This window comes from Patiria miniata, unplaced genomic scaffold (assembly GCF_015706575.1).
Source record: "Patiria miniata isolate m_02_andy unplaced genomic scaffold, ASM1570657v1 HiC_scaffold_1, whole genome shotgun sequence".
NCBI classification, from domain to species: Eukaryota; Metazoa; Echinodermata; class Asteroidea; order Valvatida; family Asterinidae; genus Patiria; species Patiria miniata.
In genome coordinates, this window is record NW_024037047.1 from 3,102,494 (window position 1) to 3,125,990 (window position 23,497).

The 23,497-nt window shown below is 42.4% G+C and overlaps 1 long non-coding RNA gene across 1 annotated transcript; it reads right to left on the reverse strand.

Moving 5' to 3' along the window:
• Positions 1–7,541: 7,541 nt before the first annotated feature.
• On the reverse strand, positions 7,542–8,570 carry LOC119739125. The gene is made up of 4 exons (XR_005272539.1): positions 8,473–8,570; positions 8,210–8,275; positions 7,937–8,000; positions 7,542–7,681 (listed from the first exon to the last, which is right to left on the reverse strand). It is a non-coding gene; the product is annotated as an uncharacterized LOC119739125 (long non-coding RNA).
• Positions 8,571–23,497: the final 14,927 nt, after the last annotated feature.

Consider the following 23,497-nt stretch of genomic DNA (forward strand, 5'->3'; position numbering starts at 1 on the left):
CTTCAAGTGTTTTTTTCCCAATGAGCGAAAGCATTCCAATTAAACCAAGTCTACCAGAGCGAAGTACGGTACTGTTGGTGTCGGATTCCATATTTAGAGGGCTGGTAGCTTGTGGTTGGCCGTCGGCTTTGGATGTCAAGCTTGAAGTGTGTAGAGGAGGAAAGATGGCAGCACTTTGCAGGGTTTTGGCGTCACTTTGTCGAGCTAGGGCACCAGCTATAGCGATTTTGCACGGGGGAATCAATGATTTCAGCAGGAGTACGAATTGTTTTGGAAAACTTCACGGACATACTGAAGGTCTTTGAGATGTCGTCCAAACAACTGAGGGTTCAGTTTCGGGCAGTTCGTTTTGACATGTCCGGGATCTGTCAAACGGCAGACCAAGACACATATCGGGTAGTTGCATCGGTCAATGTAACATTCAAACATTTGTGCATGCAAAATAGCTGCTGGCATTTCCTCGCCAATGACTACATCTCCCAAGAGGATCTAGTGGACCAGGTTTATTTGGGGAAGCGCCGACTGCAATTATCCTTGCGGTCCATTTTGGAATTGCGAGCAGGGGTAGATATTGGTGTCTTATGAGGTTGGTTGTAGCTTCTCGCACTTTTAATGGAATCTACATTTCATTTTGTGTCTAGGCCTATAGCTCATTTCGATGACTGCGAGGCTGAAGGAGCTAGATGATAGATTTAATGGACTGGCCTACAGCAAACAGAAAAGCAGCCTAGCTAGGAGCTTGGAGGAGTTGAATCGCAGTTCGGGCTATTGCACGGAAGGTGCCAGGACTTTGCTTCGGCCGCCCCGGAGGATGTCGTTAAATTTCTCGTTGACCGAGATACGAGGGGAAGAACGCAAATTCACAGGATGGGCTGTACTAATCTGAGGCAGAGTGGTTTTTGTGCCTGATGTGGCTGTGCGAGGAGGTTAGCGTCTGGAACAGTGGATTCGTATGTTGGCCAACTAAGAGCATGCTTTAATTTTATCGGTAGAACACAGCCTTGGAGACAAGAGGGCCGTTGCAGAAATCCTTGCATATCGCACCGCGTGCAGAAGTACTTGAAGGCGATGCGATTGGAGCAAGATGAGGCGCATGTTACCCCTCGGCAAGCAGTGCCAATATTTTCTGACAAAATTAAGTGGTTATCAAATGAAATAAGGAGGCAAATTTCTACCCATGCCTTAGTGACTGGAGGAACCTTCGTTGAGCGTTTTATTCTTCACAGAGATTTAGCTCTTTTTTTTTTCTCTGTCTCTGGTGGGCGGGGGATCGAGCCGCTGATCTTGGTCGGGCAAAAACCTGTGAGATAACTCGGATAGAAGGCGGAGATTTATTATTCAATCATACCATAGGCAAAACGGTGAGAGAGGGGGACTCTTCCTTGATAATCATCCCAAAGTTGGACGTTGGTGAAATGGATCCGGCGGGTGCTGTAGATAGGATGGTGCAGTTGGCTGGAGAAAAGGGACACGATCTCATCGACGGCTATCTTTTCCGCCCAATAACTCCTGGCAGGCGATCACTGGCAAACAAGCCCTTCATTGGTAGCGCCCCGGGAAATCGCAGGAAGCTGTACTTTGCAGATTCGCCTGACCTCAACGATCGAAAACTCAGGCCACATGGGGGCAGGGCTGGAGTAGCTGCTACGCTGAAGGTCCTCGGAGCGACGGATCAACAAGTGATGGCCCACTGCAGGTGGGCGACTCATCGCACCTTTAAACATTATACGCAGTTTGAGAGGGTCGAGAGACACCAGAGCACGGTACGAATGCTAAGGGAAGCGGTGAGCGCTAATGGAAGCGACCATGCATCAACGGCGGACTTGGCGGGAGGCTTCTACAGATTTTTAAATTCCGGCTTCAGAGTAGAGAGGGCGTTCCAACGGTGAGACTGTTAAGTTGCTTATCAAGTAAACCAAGGCAAAGGGATTAAGGGGTGGGTAAGATATGGGTGGTTTTGAGGGGTCCTCCTGAGTGTTCTATAGCAGATGTTGATGCAGGATTGGTAGTTTTGGAGCGAAAATCGTTTTACGCCCATACCTGAGACTTGTAGAAGCCAGAGCCCGAAGACAACACAGCGATGCAAATAGAATACTAACGATGTACGTGATGCTAAAGGAACAACTACAAAAAAAAAAAAAGGGGAAAGAGAATGCGCCTGTGGACTGCAATCATGGAGATTAGTCACATTTCACGACAGCTCCCAGGGGGGGGGGGGGCACAGGGGGCGTCGCGACGCCCGACAATGGACAAAACCTGTTTCGGACTGATGCCTCATAAGTCCAATGCCCCGAAATGCGTCGGACCTATAGGGTGTTGGACTTATGAGCGGACCCCTGGCACGCGGGGAGTGCGTGCACTGATTAGCACGCGCATTGCGCGGGTACGCACGTAAAATATTAGATTATGAATGTGCACGGACCCACGTCATCTTTACGTGAACGTCAGGTGTACATAATACAGCTACGAGCGTTCATGGGTCCTCTCTAAAAACTTCGTTACCGAAATATGAGGTTTATACACTCACCATAAATGAACAACTGCATCGTTGACCACGGTCCACTAGGTGGGTAGTACTTGCATGTGTAGTTGCCTTGATGTGTTTCATTAACTGGTCCAATAACATGACTACACTGTCGGGCTGACGAGCCAGTACCAACTAATTCCGAGTTGTTGCAAGAATGAATCAAGTTATGGTAGAACGTCATCTGCACGACACTGTGGTTATCAGAGCTGTTAATAACGCACGTAATGTTTACGACTGTGCCGACGACTACAGAGCGTTGTCTTTCAGGGGGTATTCGAATTGATGTGGATAGAGCTAGTCCTGTAAGGGAAACGGAACAGAGGTGGGAAATTTAAGTGTGCTGTAAAAGAATCGCAGTTTTGCTTTCACATTTCCATCGCTAAAAACATGAAACGAGATGGCCACAAACATGTCTAACTTACCTGTAAACTGCAGAAAAATTGCAATTACCATGAGGCGATATAAATTACCCATATCTCCAAATGGAAGTAAATTTTGAAGTATCGAATATTTCTGTAGGTAGTTCACCGCAACTTTCTTCTTCTGTGCAAAAAAGAGAAATTAATACATTTTGACATGTAGTTTATACTGCACATGCCATTGCATAAACGATTGCAAGATGAAATTAAATAAAAGCTTATACACTTTTGGTTTGGATATGCCTATTGGCGAAACAGAAACCAATACAGGCTCCAACTGTGACAGAGGTAACTGGGTTAGCAGGAAGTTTTAAGATTTCAAAATCAGGTTTTGAGTTCAAATGTGAAGTACATGGAATATTTATGAGTAATGTATATTTGCAATAATAAATCACACGGTAGGCCTACCTATATGTGAAACATTGGAGAGATAATAACGCAGATACAGTTGTCTCATTTGAAACCTAACAAAGGAAAAAAAAATGACAAAATCAATATCTTTAGGCTTCAATAGTTAGTTTCCAAGAACTGTGGTAATTCGAAGTAACATTTTTAATTCATTATTTATATCTCAGAGGAAAACAAGACCGTAACCAATAAAACTTAAGTGAACAAACTCTTGGCAATCTGTTCAGACTGGTTTATTTCATTTGAAGTCTGTTCACGCATGCGTGTTACCTGTACAATAAGCCGGATTCAGCCTATTCATTGGCACTTCTTGACAGTGGCGTAGTCAGGAATTTTTCAGTTGGGGGGGGGGGCGCCGGGGGGGGGGGCTGGAACATTTCATGGGGGGGGGCGTCATGTAGGGGCGTCAATCGCTTCTCAAAAGTGTGGATGGGGGGACATACCTTGATCAGAACTGATGCGAGCGCGAAGCGCGAAGCCCTTACGGCGTGGGGGGTTGGGGGGGGGGGGAAATTGGATTCCAAATGTTCTGTGGTGTGATCTGAAGCAATTTCTTACTACTTTTCTCCATGCTTTAACTAATATTTTCTTAGCAAAAGATTATTATTTGAACATCGTTTTCGAGGTTGGAGTCATTGAATCAGCTATCGGTATTCTGAGCTATAGGCGCGGGGTTCGGGCCCGCTTAAGGGCCCCGAAAAACATGGATTCTCGATGCTCTGTAGTGTGATCTGAGGCAATGTCTTACCACTTTAACCAATAATTATCGTAGCACAAAAGATAATAATTTAAACACAATTTTCGAGGTTTTCTCAGCTAAAGACATAAGAACATTTTTTGAACATTGTTTTCGAGGTTGGAGTCATTGAATCAGCTACCAGAATTCTGAGCTATATGCGTGTGGTTCGGGGCCAGCTGAAGGGCCCCGAAACATTTTGGATTCTAAATGCTCTGTGGTGCTATCTGAGGCAATTTCTGACCACTTTAACCAACATTTTCTAAGCAAAAGATACATTGTAGTACATAATAGGGCCTTGTAAATGAGACTCGAGTTCAAAAATCTGGGGGGGGGGGGCATTTGATATTGTGTCCCCACCCTTCAAAAAGTGGGGGGGGGGACCAGTCCCCCTGCCCCCCCAGAATTGACGCCAATGGCGTCATGTAGATCAATGATATTTTTTTTAGAAACTCAAAATCTCAGGGGGGGGGGCGAATGGGAGGGGCAACAAGGTTTGTCGCCCCCCACCCACTCCCCCCCCCCCCCCGTGGCTACGCCACTGATTTTAAGGAATTTTAATTGGTCTATTATTATTATTTAACTTATATGAATGGAGGAAAAAGTTTGTGCGTGGCCGATTCGCGTGATATCGCTGACTGAAACTGTGTGACCGACGGACCACCTATAATACGTGTTCCATGGTGTGAGCGAGCAGTGCAGTGGGTGTTAATACGCATTTTATATTATCATTATGTGCTATGTCACGCCGGTTGTCAGCTTACTGGTCCGCGGTCGCCGGTCGAAGGGTCTTTTCTCAGTGGTCATCATGTGGATCATTCGCGACTATTTAGATTTAGATCAATGATAGTTTTTTTTAGAAACTCACAATCTCAGTGGGGGAGGGGGGCGACTGAGGGGGCAACAAGGTTTCATGGGGGGCGGTCGCCCCCCCCCCCCCACGCCCCCCCGGTAGCTACGCCACTGCTTCTTGGTAACCCTATTTCAAACTTGTCGGCCAATGCAAGACGTATGCAAAGGTAATTCATAAGTTGGAATCATTGAGTTGGTAATCATCAGTTAGGTGCCTCATTATAAGACTACAAGGTGGCCTCTCTGGGATGAGTAAAATGCCGATAATGTGCAATACAAATATTACATTTTCTATTAATACTATTGGCAGTGTTTAAACATTTTTTTTAACATTTGTTGTCCTTAAGTAGGCCTCAACATTGAACTCTTAAAATGCCATAATTTTATTCGTCGAATGCGAACCATTAATATTCAAAGGTGTTATTCCCCGTTTTATTAGTATTTTGTTTTCAATTGCTGCATGTAGGTCTATGTAGAAATAGCCAGATGGCAATTCCCTTTACAGTCTGTTGCAGCCCCGACATAAATTAAAGACTGTTGATATAACAGCTACCGTAAATACGGACCCTTGGACCCGTATACTGGGCGTATGTCTATGTGCATGTCTTTTATATACATTACCATATTGATGTATGCATTACCATTGATGCTCCACGTAGCCATTTACATTTAGGGTTATAAACGAAATTGGTTATAAGCGAAATTTTAACTTTTGCAGTTACCAGGACAAAGATCAATTTGAACGTGTGAGGTCAACCTCAGATAGTGTTGTGAGATACTCTTGAACATCGTATAAAAACTGGTAAGTGCCTGACTGTTGCCCCCTCCAATTCATTTCACACTGACTATTTATCCCGTGTAGTAATAATGATCTTCAACATATGTTATGTTCACAATGTGCCTCTATGTTCTTTCCTAGCTCTATGTTTGGGCATAGCTAGCTATGGCTATAAAAATTCTGACGAAAATGTTAAGGGTACCTGTACATACGTTCGAGGATGTATAGTGAAATAAAATGTGTATGAAGTATGAAAACGTAAACCAAGCGAAGGCAACAAAGAGAAACCAGTTCATGTTTTAATCAATGATGCACTTGGTGTTCCATTCCTTCTATAGGTCTGCTTGCGAACGAGCGTATGGACTCCGTGGACATGTTTGTTTCGCTCTTCTTCCTCATATTTGGGTTGTGTACTGTTGAGAGTAAAACATGCCCAGCCAGTTCTGGTAAATGAATATTGTTTATCATTTTAGTCTCGATATTACATCGAAATAAAACAAACAATATACATCCACAGTCTTGTAACTACCGGGTCCGACAGCACAAAACATTTTGTCAAATGTACATAATAAGCTGTGATGGAATAAGGTAACCCTGTTAATCCGCAAGTGACAGTCAGACAGTGCGAACATTAATCAAGTCTTCAGCAAGTCTTAAGTTGTGATTCAGTGAGTCTGTTTCTGCATTCAATAGGGGACGTTGAACAATGGAGGACAATGGGGTCCCCAATTCCCAAAGGTCCCCAATTTCCGATCGCAAACGTTTAAAACATATGGGAGGTCTTCCTAAAAAGTTGAAGTTTAAACAGAACAATAGGGGGTCCCCGATTGCAGGCAAATACACATGCACATGCTGCATTGTGTCTGTGTGTCAGTCAGGCACAAAGATATCTTCAGGCTGGCCCCATTAAACATTACGCCAACACGATATTTTTTCGATCATTCATAATGCATGTAGGCTTTAACCTAGAAGGCCATCAATTGTCTAACATTTCAAAAAGAAAAGATATTTCTTAAACACATTACTTCCATCTTGCTGCATTCCCAGTCACTACCATGTGCACCTACATGTGCTTATGGTATGTACCACAGATGACCTGTATAGTGTTCTTTGTCTTTGCCATTCCTAATGCAATGGCATTTCTAAAATGTCCCATCCTCTATTCTTCAAGGTCCATCGTTGATTGCGTGTACATAAGTACATGCATTTCACACTTGAAACTGTCCTGGATTTATATTTTGTCTTGCAGGATCTCTTAAATTACGACCATTGTCATTTCATAGAAACAAAGGTCCAAGATGTCTTCTTTGATGCCAACAATCAAGGGAACTTCCAACTCGGGTTGTGGCACCGCATTCCCTGTCGATCCTATCGTTCCGGGGAGAACCTGCTCGCAGTGTACTGGTTCTGGGGACAAAGCGTTTCCGATCCCAACAAAGTAGTCGTTAACGGTTACGCCAACAACCAATACTTTCCAATCAGCGATCGATACACATTTTTGTCAGAGGTTAGTCTCGTCGTCAAGGATGCCAGAGAGAGTGATGCAGGGAGATACATATGTCAAGTTGTGCCTCGCTCTACGAGTGCGAGGGACGACAAGACGGATATTCAGGTTATCGGTAAGGACTTTGACATTAACAGCTAGTCCGTCAGTAATCATATTACGAAATACACAGTAAAACAGTAGTTATTAGTTATTCGTGTTTGGTTGCCAACAAATTAAAAGTAGTTATAATTAATATTTATTGATTGCATTTGGAAAACTCGAAACACAATGACGATGTTGTGCATCACGTATGAACTCGGATCGTACGAGGGGCGTATACTGGCCTCGAAGCAAAACGAGAAAGCCCCTATCCAGTAGTTTAACCACACGGCACTAAGAAGTAAACTGGAAGACACTTGAGTTGAAATTACTCATCTTTAATCCAGAACTACTCCCTTGCCTAGATACGGTAAAACTGTAAGAAAAATACAAAAAAACTTGTATCGGTTATGCATGTCTACATGGTACATGTACATATATATGAAAAAGTAAGGATTCAATAAAGACCTAACACAGTTTAAGAAAAAGACAGATACATCCTCATGTGATCATACAAAACAATCAAATACATCGGGAATCCAAAATAGTGAGAAATTCCGTGAAACCAAAATAATTACAGGTATGTGTACATGAAATGAATAGCTACCATGTCCAGTCAACAAAAACTTACAGACTTGTGGATTTCCAATCTTCCTGGAAAATCAGAAGCTCTATGGATGTGTCATGTAATCACGCTGTAAAAACAATCCATAAATGTAGGCCCTTCAACAATGTGTGTGCAGTTGAGATGATTATAACAACGCATTATACAATACACAATATAGAGCATGTCAAGGGTCGCACAAGAATAGAACCAAAGTTAGGCTTCTAACGATAATTTAAACAAGATAAATATAAACAGTAACAATTTAAACATTGACAAACTTCAAAGGTTAACACTCACAAGGTTTAGAAAACCTAGCATACTCTTCCACGACGTCTGTCCAAACTGCAGAATAATGTGTAACTCCTGCAACAAGTAATAAAAGGGGACTCTAAATAATCATAACACGAAGCCTAACAACGATACATGTAGAGAATCTACGAGACATAACATGGCTTATACAAGAAAAGAAGCTTAAATTTATCCCACAAGAATTCCACAATTTAAGCACCCAAATCATCTACTCTAACTATCTGAGAGCAAAACAAATGATGTCAACTTACATAAGGACATGTGGATGCAGAACAAAAGGCAAGAAACTCTAAGAACACTCATAATTTAGACGTTCTATTTACATAGTTGTCGAGACTGCGCGAACACGAAAAACACAGCCCGCTGCCACAAGGTTCAGCCAGGTAGGCGCATGCGCGATGCCCTTCCAAGCATGAGTATGGCACGCCTGTGTATGGAAGGCATACACAACAAAAAGGCGTACAGCACAGGGCGAGCTTTGCTGCGTTGCAAAACTCGTCGTCGTCTCCATTTCGGATTTACCTTCTATTTTGGTCCCTAACTTTGATGAGTGCAGCTCAACTTAAATTTTTCTTTCAAAATATAAACCGTGTGATATATGAAGTGTGTTTAGTTTGCTAAAAAAGACGTCTTGGGGCTGAGGAATTGCCAGGTCAAGGAACCAGACTAGTTTCTCCCCAGAGCAACACAAACCCAGTCATTTATTTATTTATTTAGTTATTTGTAAAAACCATGGCAGGTAAATATAACCTATTTTATACCCCAAAATACCCGGGCGCCATCCGAGATTGTCGACGAAATGCATTCGGCAAATTTCGGCCTTTTTCTTTGGTCACGTGCCGTTATATATATATTGTAGTGGTTACCTGACCCAAGATTCATCAGAAATGGTCAGCATTTTCTGGTCTATAGGAACCAGACTAGAAAGAACTAGTACATACTCACTCATTCCCGACGCTTGTCAAGAGACTTACAGATTCCAACTGGTTTTCGGGTGATGCAGGCAGACAGCTGGAAGCAACGAAGCGTCACGGTTTGAACAAATAAATTACTGAAATTGAATTATTAACGTAGACCAGTAATATAAAGTAAACAAGTCGATGAATAAAGGGTCCCTGAAATTTTACCCTGGAGCATATCCATTCCCGGAACATCTGGAATGCTTACAAATTATGAAACATATCCCTTACCAAAAACAAATTTGAAGTGCATTTTTTTCAAACGTTCCAAATGTTTCATGCTTTTCCTGACAATTGTGGGCGTTGTTGCTGTGATTTTACTTGAGGAACACGCTCTTTCGGTTATGTTTTTTTTTTCGTTTGTATTTGTAAATCCCAAATTCTGCTGTTGAAAACATTTCCTGCGTACAGTGTCCTCATCATGCTGTCCTTTACTGAAATAACAATGAAGCATTGGAAATAGAAAATTAGTCAGGGAAAATGCTTAAACGTCTTCTGACTTTTTATGCTGAAGCATGTGAAACTAATACTCTCTCGAAAGACATTACAGAATATGCCCCAGAATATGAAAATTGTCATTAGCATAAAAAGGCACCAAATTTGTTTTTAAAATGGCAATGTGAAGATTAAAAATACATTTAAATGTAACCAAAGATATATTCACATTACATGGGCCCTTCAAACAACATCACAGGCAGTGGCTTTATCGATTTTCATCGGCAGAGCTGTCTGCACTCACAAACTACGTTCAGATCAGTCCCATATGTATTTCCGTTAACACCATTAGAAAAAAATGTACGTGACGGCAAGAATAATAAAAAAAGGAGATGAGGCAAAAACATAAAATTGACCGACGTAAAAAGCCTAAGCTACGGTCAATGTTGTGTTCATGTCGAATTGTTACATTGCGCTCATTTTTTTTTATCTTGCATGTTGGCTGATTACATGTACGGTTAAGGCAGTGTTGGTTACTACTTTGCGTACATGGAATATTATTTATTTGAACCCATACTCCTCTTGTACATAACAGTCAACTGTTCATAACAGTTCAATTCTTTTACGTGATTCCAGGTGACACCTTTCCAGCCTGCACCACGTACGCGTCATCAAATGCAACTTTCCAGCGAGGACGCAGACAGACGCTACCGTGTGAATGCGCGTCACAGGTGCCAGATGCGCACATATCCGTAGTGTATTGGTCAAGAGGAGAGGGCGTCACTATAGAGACACAGATCATTGGTGCACGTTTCTCTGATGGTACCTTGGTTCAGTTGCAGGATGGCGGAGATTACAGTATTAATAACGATTCTTCCCTCGCAATCAACTTTTTAAGTGGACTTAGTAAAGCAACCCGTTTTTGGTGTCACGTCTTCATGGCAAATGTTCCAGAGCGCAACTGCTTCTACGATGTTCATATTGAAGGTAGGTTAATGTCATAGTTCACATATGAAACCCCTATATATCAAAAACAATCTACTCTAGTGGAGTGCTACAAAGACAGCATTTTCCTCCTGGTTGTAGATATCAAGCCTAGTGTTCCCTTTTCACCAGCTCTTTTATAGCCAGCCCAATTTGTACACATGATGTAGGAACAGACTTGTAAGAATAGCCAGTTGAATTGAATTGTGTGTTCTCTGAGACCAGTTTTACTATGATTGACTTATCCTGGTTTTTTTTTTCCAGAGGAGAATCCTACTGACTACCGTCTACAAGCATCGGCCACATCTTTCTACCTTCAGGAGGGAAGAAATCAAACCATTCCCTGCATTGCATGGACGCCCGGTGGTCACTTATGCCTGGTACAGTGGTTTAAAGTCGACACCTCGTTGGGTCGACATCTCATCCTCAATTACTCCCTGTCGACTGATGGCACTAACGCCTATCCTGGATTCGGTGTCGGTGATGGTTTTGGTTTGTCTATCAAATCCGTTAATGACACACATGCAGGAAGGTATATGTGTATCATGGACAGCAATTCCACACACGAGGGAACAATCGACGTTCATGTATTCGGTACGCCACGCATAATTATGATTTTAAATAATGCTATTATGTTGATTGGCAAATACATTAAATTTGAATTATGCTGTATTTTCATAATCTCGAATAATCGTACTTATCTGTATATATTTTGCATATACACTTATAGAGTTTACTTTCATTACATGTGTGCATTTTTGTTTAAATCAGAACAGATTTGATTAAATAATCACCTGAACTATGCACGTATTATCACAAATAAGCGGTTTGTTTTCAAAACCCAGAGTTGTAAATTAAAGTTTCATGCACTATGGTTTGTTCTCATGCATTCTTAAAATAGGTGACACATTTCCTCTGGATAACGGGACAGTCATCATGAATATCACCGTAACCTTTGACCCTTCTAATATACAAGAACTAAATTGTCACTCTGGTACAAATGCCATCGGTATGAATAAGTCAACAGTGATCTGGTCGTATGGCCCGCCAAAAGCGACAACGACCACCATAATTGGTTGGCAAAATCTACCAACTGGTACACCGCAAATGTCGCAGCTTGGAGGCAGCGGCTGTTTCGGCATAACATCTGCAGGAAATCTCCTCCTGAACAAGTGTCTCCAAGATTCTGACGTGAGGTACTGGTGTCACGTCTTTCCCTACCGTGATGTGTTGCAGAGATCCTACGTTGATGTTATCATCAAAAGTAAGTACACATGAATTAAAACAAAATATAAGACGAAAAATTCTTTAATTGTATTTGAAATTGATTGAAAGGAACGGATGACGGATTTTGTCCACTAATCAACGCACTATGTCTTTAAAAAAGCCCCTTTCAAAGGGTGCCGTCCACTTTTAAGGACAATGCAAGTACAAAGGGTAATCTTGCATTTCACATAGAAAACACAGACCAGCCCTGAGATTTGGCAATCTAGCTATGGCAAACACTAATTAATATCAAAATATTTTAATTCAAGGCAACAACCCGCTATTATTTTGTAATTTATATCGACAGGTGCGACCCAGTATACACCTGCTACACTAGTTATAGTCATCTGTGTCTGCTTATCTATGATCGTCATTGTGGCTGTTGGTGTGTGCTTGGTGCGGAAATGTCGCAGACGATGCTCGACTGGTGATCAGGAGCAAGGAAGCTACAAAAAAGCTGGTGATCGGGAGCAAGGAAGCTACGAAGAGGTTGGTAACACAGGTATGTGACTTTGTTCTCCCTCAGCCGGTCATCTTTGTTTGACAACAGGAGTAGGTTGTCAAACAAAAATATGTCATGTCACCATACGCTACTTTCACCATGTTGAAGACATTTGTTCACCATGTGAATAAATCTCTTTTGTGAGTATGTGTGGTTCTGCAAAGAACCGGACTCAACGTTTCGAACAGTATACTTAAGTGCCTGTCGCCATGTTTTCACACTTGAGTGGGAGCAGCGAACGAGCAGTCGATCAGCTGTTTCGAGCACGCGACATGCATGCGAGTCGACGTTCAATAAATAATTGTCATAAATGTTGCTTTTACTCCTGTTTGTTTGCGTAATTTGTACATCAAAATCTGAAAAATCCAAGACAGAGGTAAAACAAAACAATTATACATCTGGGCGCATAGCACCCTTAGCTTCGCCTTGAGTGCTTTTCCCCCTCTCGCGTGTTCAAAACGCCATACCCCACCTCACAGCAGTCAACAATTGTTAATTTTATCATGTTTAATGTTAAATTAACATTTAAAAATGCAATCGAAAAAAACAACAACATGTTTTCAACATATCCTTGCGTTGTTAAAGTGTCCACTGTTTATCTCTTATTGTGTTTAGATCCAGAATTGCACTTCCTAAGACTGGTAGAAGAAGTCAAACAGTTTATCAGAACAACCGCGTGCAGGCTTCCCACTATGTCATGGCCTTCAGGAGACGATGCCAGCTTCGCTCCGATGGATGATTTATTTACATCGCCAGAATTATTTGGTATCTCGTACATCAAAGGTAGCTCTGTAAAATACAGGTTGGATTCAATAAACGAACTATTGTCTGATAACATATCTGATTTGTCAGGTCATGCTCTTTTGCAGGGGAGAGTCGGAAGTGGTAAGACCACCATCCTCTATAAGATGGCTAACGACTGGGTAGAAAAGAAAAAAAGTGCTGTTTTACAGCAGTCAAAGTTGGTCTTTGTTTTATCGTGCAGGACCATTCTCCAAACTAGAAGCATTGGAGAGGCAGCTTGGTGTCAAATGCTTCAAAAGCAGAAGGATTTGTCACCAAGGTTAATTAACGATTACTGTGTGGATCACCAGGGCGAAGTGGTAGTCCTTATCGACGACTGTAATGACAAAGCTGACGTCGAAGATGTAATGAAAGTCCTAAATGACCAGGGTCTTCTTGGATGTAAAGTGGTTATGGCAGCACAGCATGGGCAGTGGGCAGAGGATATCTGTATAGAACGGAACTTACGGCATGTTATTAACAGCGGGTTTAAAGCAAGTGATACAAATCAGCACGTCAATAATGTGTTTGGTATCACAGAGGGAGGTGGCTCCGTAGTCTCGGATCCTCATGCGGGTGTAACAAAGATTCTGTTCGCCACGTGCAACACAGCGGTTAAGCTCCAAACATATCTTGCATTCCTTTAATACCTTTTCTGGTCGGGTGCACCTTACGGGTATATAAGGCCGGTGCGCGCAATTGGGCGTTGGTCATTCTTTTATTTGCTTTATCACACTGTTACGTTGAAGTTCCGTTTGCTGTGCGCTCTCCTCCAGCCACGCCACTGCACTGGTCTTATAGTTTGTAAGTTTCACCCAATATTATATTTATCTGCTTCTATTAATTTACTCTTGGTTTATCTTTGTAAATAGTTATTGCGTATATCATCAAACTAAAATCTGGGAGGCGCCCCCGAATTCTGTCTTGCTCACTGTGTGTTTTCTTTGGTTGTTGTTTTAATTAGTAGCCCCGCCACGCCCCAGCCTGCTCGGCCCGTTACAAATTTTGGTGGCAGCGGTGGCCCGGATCTCATATCCGAGTTGAAACTTATGTTTTAAGCACATGTATTAAAATTATGGATAGCAGGCAGACTTCTGGGTTGAACCTTTCAGATATGGATCATCCTCGTTTAGAACGATCCACACCAACTCATGTAAAATCCATTCAAGATGAAATCGCTCAATTAGAGGCTGAAATAAGTACCATTCATTGTGAAGTTGTGCAGGGAGTGGCTCGAGGACAGCACCGTTCCAATTCCCGTGATGTTGGAGAAAAAATTGTTCAATGAATGACCCCCCAACAGAACAGACAAATCACAGTCGTAATGCTAGTGTAGTGTATGTAGATAAATCCAAACAGCGTCTTCCTGGCAATTTTGACGGGACAACAAATTTTAAAGATTGGATTGTACATTTTCATTTGTGTTGTGAAGTCAATGATTGGAAAGGTGGTGATAAAATTACCCAACTTGCTGTCAGTTTAAGAGGTGAAGCACTTAGACTGTATCGAAATATCCCAGATGTACATAAACATGATTATGATTTTGTTGTTGGTGAACTGCGCTCTCGCTTTAGCCCAGCACATAGCGTAGATACATATAGATCACAACTCAAGCAGCGTGAACGCAAACAAGGTGAAAAGCTAGCAGCGCTCGCTCAAGATATACGCAGTCTTATTTCTCATGCATACCCGCAAATGGAGACAGCAAGCACTGATCATTTAGCAGTTAGCTACTTCATTGATGCACTGCGTCCCTCAACCATTAGGGCAGAAGTGCGGCGCGTAAACCCACATACACTTAAAGACGCTCTTCATGCAGCACAACGCGAAGAAGACATTTTACAAGCTGAAGCTAGCGCGACAGGCATGACAACATCTGCTCTGCAGCAGCAGCGCGTTGCAAGCTTACAAGAGCCAAATTCACCAGCATCAGTGAGTGTTGATGAAAAGATCAGTAGATTAGAGCAAAAACTTGAAGAGAATATCAAAATTGTTCAAGGTTTGGTAGAAACTCTGAAACGTAAAGATAGGAGGTGTTTCAATTGTGGAAAGCCAGGTCACATTCGTAGGTTTTGTAAGTTGCCTCCACAACAAAGGGAATCTGAATCGAATGTCATGCCCACAGATAGAAACCTTGCTGAAACAACTAACAGTCAAGCGTTAAACTAGATCAGGTTGTTCGTGGAGTCGACGCTCAACCACCCAGTATGCAAAAGACTCAACCCAATACCAGTCTATATGTATTCACTGTTATGTATGGAGTTGCCGTAAAAATGCTTATTGACACTGGTTCGTCTTATTCAGTCATTCATCCACGGGTTTTACAACTTTTCCCAGATGAAGTCAAAAACCAAATTCAACCATGCAATTTGTCAATGGTTACTGCAGATGGAACGTCAATTAGAATAAATGGGCAGATTTCAGTAAGCTTGCAAATAGGGAAGCTAGAAACCACGCATAATATTGTAGTGGCCGACATAAATCCAGCAGGTATTCTTGGAATGGATTTCCTAGACCTCCATGAATGTATGATCAATGCGAGTAAGAATTACCTAACAGTAGACGGTGTAACAGTACATACAGTTAAAGAGGCTAATTCCTCTCATTGTTGTCGCATTGTTGTAGATCACACTGTAACTGTACAACCCGGGCAAGAGGTTATTATCCCCGGCAGAGTAAGGACAAGAAATGCACTTAGTAAATCGGGCATTGTTGAACCAACCTGTAATGTGACTAGAGGCAGAGGCATTTGTGTAGCCCGGTCCTTGGTTCATACAGACAACAAGTATGTCCCAGTGAGAGTATTTAATGTACAGCCAGAACCAATTGTACTCTACAAAGAAACCAATCTAGCTTTACTTCAGCCTGCTCACGATGTTTCACAATTGTCAGACTACATCGAGACCAATGAGGTATTAAGTGATTGTAAAGATGAAGAATTCGAAGATTTACTAGATCGTACATGTGCCAAACTTGAAAAAGATCAAGAGCAAAAAGTTTGTGAGTTACTGCGTAGCCATAAATCTGTGTTTGCAAGAAAAAACGAACTTGGTCGTACTAATCAGGAACAACATAAGATTTATTGTGACAGCCACCCTCCTATCCGACAAGCTATTAGGAGAGTACCTTACCATCAAAGATCAGAGGTTCAGGATCAGATAGATGATATGTTAGACAAAGGAGTTATCAGTCCATCACAAAGCCCATGGCTATCCCCTGTAGTACTAGTACGTAAAAAGGATGGTAGTCTAAGATTCTGTATAGATTACCGTAAACTCAATAACATTACGAAGAAAGATGCATATCCTCTTCCAAGAATCGATGACAGCTTAGATGCTCTCCATGGTGCTCAGTGGTTTAGTACTCTAGATTTAGCTAGTGGGTACTGGCAAGTGGAGGTAGATCCCATTGATCGTCCAAAAACGGCCTTTTCAGCTGGCACAGGCCTCTTTGAGTTTAACGTAATGCCATTTGGCTTATGCAACGCTCCAGCCACTTTTGAGCGTTTGATGGAGCGCATTCTAACAGGTCTTCATTGGAAAACATGTCTAGTATATCTTGATGATGTAATTGTATTTGCAAACTCTTTTGATGAACATCTCGCTAGGCTTAGCACTGTTCTGCACACATTAGAACAGGCAGGTTTAAAACTAAAGCCAAAGAAATGTACACTGATGCAAACTGAAGTGTTGTACCTTGGTTATGTTGTATCTAGAAATGGAATTTCTACCAATCCTGAGAAAATCCAAAGAGTAAGAGATTGGCCAATACCATCTAACGTAAAAGAACTCAGAGGCTTTTTAGGACTTTGCTCTTATTACAGACGTTTTGTGGATAACTTTGCCCAGATAGCCGCACCTCTTCATTGCTTAACTGAGAAAAACACTGAGTTCGTTTGGAATGATAAGTGTGAGCAAGCATTTTACCAGTTAAGATCCGCTTTAATATCTGCTCCCATACTTAAGTACCCAGATTTCAGTCGTCCATTTATTTTGGACACTGATGCCAGTAATGATGGTATTGGGGCCGTCCTCTCTCAGCAGGTAGATGGGAGTGAGCATGTAGTGAGCTATGCCAGTCGTAAGTTGACCAAAGCTGAACGTCGACACAGTGTTACTAGAAAAGAACTACTAGCTGTAGTAACCTATGTCAAGTACTTTCGACATTATCTTTATGGTAGAAGATTCACAGTGCGCACTGACCATGCTTCATTGCAATGGCTATTCAATAGTAAGCAAATAGAAGGACAGATGGCACGATGGTTGGAGATACTTAGTACATTTGATTTTGAGATCCAACATCGCCCAGGACGTAAGCATCGTAATGCAGATGCTTTGTCCAGACGCCCGAGCGATGAACCTGATTGTAATTCCAATGTTACTCACGGTGTTTGTTGTGGAGTTTTTCTTACTACAGGTTGGAACCATGAGACTGTCCGTAAAGCACAGTGTGAGGACCCCATCCTGGCACCAGTAATGCGTTGGCTTAGCGATGACAACAGGCAACGTCCCTCTGGTAAAGAAGTCACAGGTCTGTCACGAGAAACAAAGTCTTTGTGGTTCCAGTGGGACCAACTTCTGTTGAAAGATGGTCTTCTCTATCGTCGAGGTCAGTTCAAAGACAGGTCAGTCAATGTTCAGTTGGTTGTTCCGTCAAGTCTGCAAAAAGAGGTCTTGAAACAAAGTCATGACACCCGTACAGGTGGTCATCTTGGTCAAAAACGCACCCTAATAAAGGTTCAGAAGAATTACTATTGGGTAGGTTATCGCCATTCAGTCGAAATGTGGGTCAGAAGTTGTCTCGCATGTCAAGCGCGGAAAACTCCCAAACAAAAGTACAAAGCACCTCTGCAGTTAGCACCAGCTGGCGCGCCATTCGAGCGCATAGCCCTAGATATCATGGGTCCTTTTCCTGCTACTAGAGAGGGTAATACATATGTACTCGTAATAATGGATTACTTCACCAAATGGGCTGAGGCCTATGCGTTACCAAACCAACAAGCTGAAACTGTAGCGATTGTGTTGGTTACACAGTTTATTTGTAGATATGGCGTACCAAATCAAATTCATAGCGATCAAGGTACAAACTTTGAGTCGAAATTATTCAGTACACTATGCCAGTTACTGGAAATTGATAAAACTCGAACCACTGCTTACCACCCTCAGTCAGATGGTCTAGTGGAACGTTTTAATCGAACATTACAAATAATGCTTAGCATGTATTGTAGCAAAGATCAAAGTGACTGGGATCAGCATTTACCATATGTATTAATGGCATACAGGGCATCTCAACAAGAAACCACAGGAGCTACCCCAAATAGTTTAGTATTTGGGAGGGAGATTAATTTGCCTGTAGATATACTTGCAGGTCCAGTACCAGAAGCAAAAGTACAGCGACCCGAGTCCTACGCTATGGAGGTCAAGACAAGGTTAGAGGAGGCCTTTGAGGTGGCGAGACAGCATGTTGACGGGCAGCAGAAACGACACAAGAAACTGTATGACAGTCGTTTGTATGGAAGTCCATACAAGCCTGGAGATAGCGTGTGGCTGTTCTGCCCGGCGAGATACATCGGACTCTCTCCAAAGCTCAGAAGTCAGTGGAAGGGACCTTGCAAAGTTCTCAAGAAGTTTTCTGATGCGAACTACCTAGTCCAAGTACCGAGTACTACTCGCCAGCGTCAAGTCGTCCACTTTGACAGACTGAAGCCGTGTACTCTGAGGGAAGTCGACAATCCCGTGATCCAGGGCGAAAGTCAGGCTGACAGACAGCCAACCGATTGGTCCGCAACTACCGATGGAGAATTCGCAAGCTGGACTGACTCTGACGATTTTGGCCAAGTCGTTGGGGATATTACAACCGGGGATCCAACTCAAGAGGACAACACCTTCTGTCATCGTCGGACCCGAGCTGGACGAGTAACGCGACCTCCCAACTGGATGAGAGACTTTGTAACTTAAATTCCCTGTTCGCTGTATCTTTTATTGTGATTAATCTTGTTTAACTGTCCCAAGTCATTAGATATTCTGTGTAAAAACCGTACCATTATTCATTGTGTAAAAAAAAAAAAAAAAAAAAAAAAAAAAGCAACATTACGGTGAATTTGGAATGTTAATATCTGTAGAGCACACACATGAGATTTTTGTGTTATTACTGAGTAAATTTTAGTTGACCCATGTAATTGTTTTCTAGTATATTTTCGTTAAACTTTCGAAAAAAAAGAGTTGAACAAGTGTTTTCAAAATATGCCGATATTGATAATATCGAAGATTTAATTGAAGAAGAAGAAAAAAAAAACAAAAAAACCAAAACCATAAAACGTTTGATAATGGAATTTTAGGGAAACACTAAAAAGTTCCTAAAAATATTTAAACGTTTAAAGGTAATTTAATTATGGAATTGATGAAAGATTTACGACGTTTTTATGACATTGCTAAAAGTTAAGAATTGGAAAATTGAGTTTCATTTATAAACAAAGAAACTTTAAAAGCAGTTTATGGACTTTTACTTGATAATCAAAGATGGTTAAAGATTATTGAAGAATTATATATTTGAAATTATAAAATTAATACAAGTTCTTTAGGTCCCACTTTTTGTAATAATTACTAATTTTTTGTTGCACAGACACGGGACGTGTCTTTTTGGAGCAGGAGGTGGTGTAACAAAGATTCTGTTCGCCACGTGCAACACAGCGGTTAAGCTCCAAACATATCTTGCATTCCTTTAATACCTTTTCTGGTCGGGTGCACCTTACGGGTATATAAGGCCGGTGCGCGCAATTGGGCGTTGGTCATTCTTTTATTTGCTTTATCACACTGTTACGTTGAAGTTCCGTTTGCTGTGCGCTCTCCTCCAGCCACGCCACTGCACTGGTCTTATAGTTTGTAAGTTTCACCCAATATTATATTTATCTGCTTCTATTAATTTACTCTTGGTTTATCTTTGTAAATAGTTATTGCGTATATCATCAAACTAAAATCTGGGAGGCGCCCCCGAATTCTGTCTTGCTCACTGTGTGTTTTCTTTGGTTGTTGTTTTAATTAGTAGCCCCGCCACGCCCCAGCCTGCTCGGCCCGTTACACGAGTCTCTCTGAGTATTTACGTGCAGATATTCTGCCGCCAAGGCTTTCCTGTCTCCCAGGCATTCTCCGCACTTTGTGTAAGTTGTCGCAGTGGACGAAGGGAAAAGTCTTCAACGATTTCCCAACCATGACCGATGTATTTACTAGGTTAGTGCGATGCTTGTTTAAAAAGAGTCAACCCACTGCTACTCGGGATAAACACATTGGAAAGAAAAGAGATCCCCCAAACCTAACAAAGAATCAGCTCGACATAGTTGTTGGACTTGGTAAGGTTGCCTTTTCGAAGATTTTTGACGATTCTGCAGATCCTGTCGCTTTTACCAAGTCTGACTTTGCTCATAAATCCGGAAATGGACAGAGCCTCTTCAACATGGGTGCGAAGGTGGGCCTCATCTGTTGTGATAAGGAGGTAGACTTAGAGTCAGGGAGGCGAGGCACCTGTTCTGATGAAGCTGAGAAACTAGAAACTGGAATAGAAATGGAATTGGCTCCGCTGCGACCTCAAGGTGGTGAAGTCAAGTTTGCTCTGGAGGTCCTGCAAGAGTATTGCGCTGGTATGTACATGTCACACACAACAGAAAACATCTCCACATGGTTGGAAGCAATCAAAACAGTCGATGTTTTAAAGAATGTTGAAAAGCTGGCCAACGTGTTCGCTTTTGCCAGTGGGGGAAGTTTAGTTGCTCGATCTGCACTGGTGAACCATCTAGTTAGCGTTATCACCGAGTCTCGTTCAAGAGTACAGACACTCACAGAAGTTATGAAGCTTCAGAAAGTGATAGAATTGTGCCTTCAGCTTAACTTTGAAGGTAAAAGCGAGGGTTCTTTGAACATTGAGCTGCGTGCATTGCTTCTGGACGGTATGGTACGTTTGATTGGAATTTCGAGGCACAAGCTGCGGCTTCTATCGTACCTGCTGAAATATGCGGAGCCAGCAAGCACAGGTTGCGGATTAAATTTAACGTCAGTTGAGTTGTTCCGGTTTGAGGATTATGACTGGGACGAGCTTCAGAAATACCTGGATGATTTCGCTGAAGAGTCCACTAAAGGTATCACATGCGAAAACCTCGGCAACTTGAAGGGAATTCCTAAACAGTCGTGTCTGGAGGAGAAAATGAAATTAAGTTATCAAAACCAGTCTCTGTTTCTCCGTCAGGAGACTGACGAGGCCACTGCTGTGTCCACCGTGGAGTCTGTTGCTCTTCATGATCTTAGAGAGTCACAGTATGATGACTGTTTGATGTCAACGTCATCGGAAATGCTTGTCCTCTCCCTCTCAGATGTAAAAACGGTTTGTAGCATCATTCTCATAGGAACGATATTGGGTTCTGGCGAAATTTGCCATTTTGCCAACAGTGCACTTCATCATCTGCCAAAATTGCAAAAATTAGATTTACGTCTGAATAAAGCGATTGATGATAAAGCATTCTGTACACTAGTAAGTTCGGTGCAGAACTGCAAATCTCTGACCGACTTCAGGCTGTCACTTTTTAATGTGACAGACGAAGGTCTCTCTTTAGTGGGACAGGTGATGAGAAAGAAAGACTGGGTAGAATGGAAGAGGATGGCGACGCTGTATCTTCTTCACTGCGACCCAAGTGATTTATTCGTGAAATTCCTTACAGGCATCCTACGGTACCTTACAAACCTGAAAATCCTTCACATATCAGGTCGTGCAGGTCTTGTGGAGAAAGTGTCCAAATCTGTCCTCGAGGATTTTGAGAAGAGCGTGGAAGACTCAAAGCTGACTGAGAATGTCGAAGAGCTTATTATTGACAAGATGGAGTCCTTAACAGCAGTCACATCAAAAGTTAAGATTCAACAGCAGTCAAGAGGGCAGTCAGTCGTCGTGTAGCGTGTACTTCTTCGTTAAAGTACAATATATGCAAAACGTCAAAAGATGGACATGTGAGGATTCCTAGTTGCGAAGAAACGTTTTACCATATCGTACGGTGGCTCACAACTGTCACGGCAAAAGCAAAAGCGCCACGGCAAGCGCAAAAGCGCCGCGGCAAGCGCAACAGCGCCGCGGCAAGCGCAACAGCGCCACGGCAAGCGCGAAAGCGCCACGGCAAAACAAAAAGCGCCGCGGCAAAACAAAAAGCGCCACGGCAAAACAAAAAGCGCCGCAGCAAGCGCAAAAGCGCCACGGCAAGCGCAAAAGCGCCACGGCGAAAGCAAAAGCGCCACGGGTTTATTGGGAAGGGGCGTAATCATACATGCCGCTACTACATAAAAAAAATAAAATGGGAAGGAGAATGGCCGCCACAAGGAATTCTTATTAAGCACAGAATTTAATTCTTTGAGAAGTGATTTTATGGCTGAGAAAATAGCAAGGAAAACCGGTCAGTGAAGCAACGTTCAGGGACTGATAAATCGTCGATATTAATTTGTTGTAGGATGATTCCAAGTTTATCAGAGTTTATAAAGGAGAGGGAAAGTAGGACTCGCTATATCAGCACCATCAGGGCCGTTCCTCATTTCTTTACATTTCGTGGGATGCAAACAATTACGAGGACGGGAGGCTCTGTGAGCTGATGCATTTTTGAAGACATTTTTTTCCCTTCCGACTAGCATGCAGAGACCCTTTTTTTCACAGGCGTGTATACCAGTGTAGGCACGCAAGTGAGCTGCCCAGAGTGTATGAGTTAGGTTTTTTTTCTTTTTTAGTATATCATACACATCTAAGAAGTCGATTAAGGTTCTCCTGCAGGGCTGTGGTAGCGGGTGGGTAAGGCTTGTCAACACGTGTTATCGTTCAGATGCACAGTTCTAAGCTCTTCTATGAAAATTTGGTGGCTCTGAAAAGAGCAGTTTGCTTTGTTTCGAGTGAATACGGAACTATTTGATGCCGGAAACAAGCCCTCTTTCTGCCCTGCAGGCTGATTCTGCGATGATGTGGAAGGCTGTCCACAGGGCAACTCATCATCGCTATCTATCGCTAAGCATCATGAGGTCTTGTTCGGCTTCTTGGTTTCTTGAGCCGGGGGTGGGTGGGCCAATGAGTTCTAGGTTCTAAGTTAATTTTTTTCTTTCTAATTCTATATCCAAACTCTGGGCAGCTCAATTGTGTGCCTACACTGGTATACACACCGGTGAACTCATGGACGTCGCCAGGATTTTTTTCTAGAGGGGGCAAAAACATATTTTCCCCAAAAAATTCTTGTATTTCTGAACAAATTCTCGATTTCTCAGTTTTAGACGGGGGCAGGGACATTTGCCCCCCCCCCAACTCATAGAATTTACACCACTATGACTTCGCGCCTCT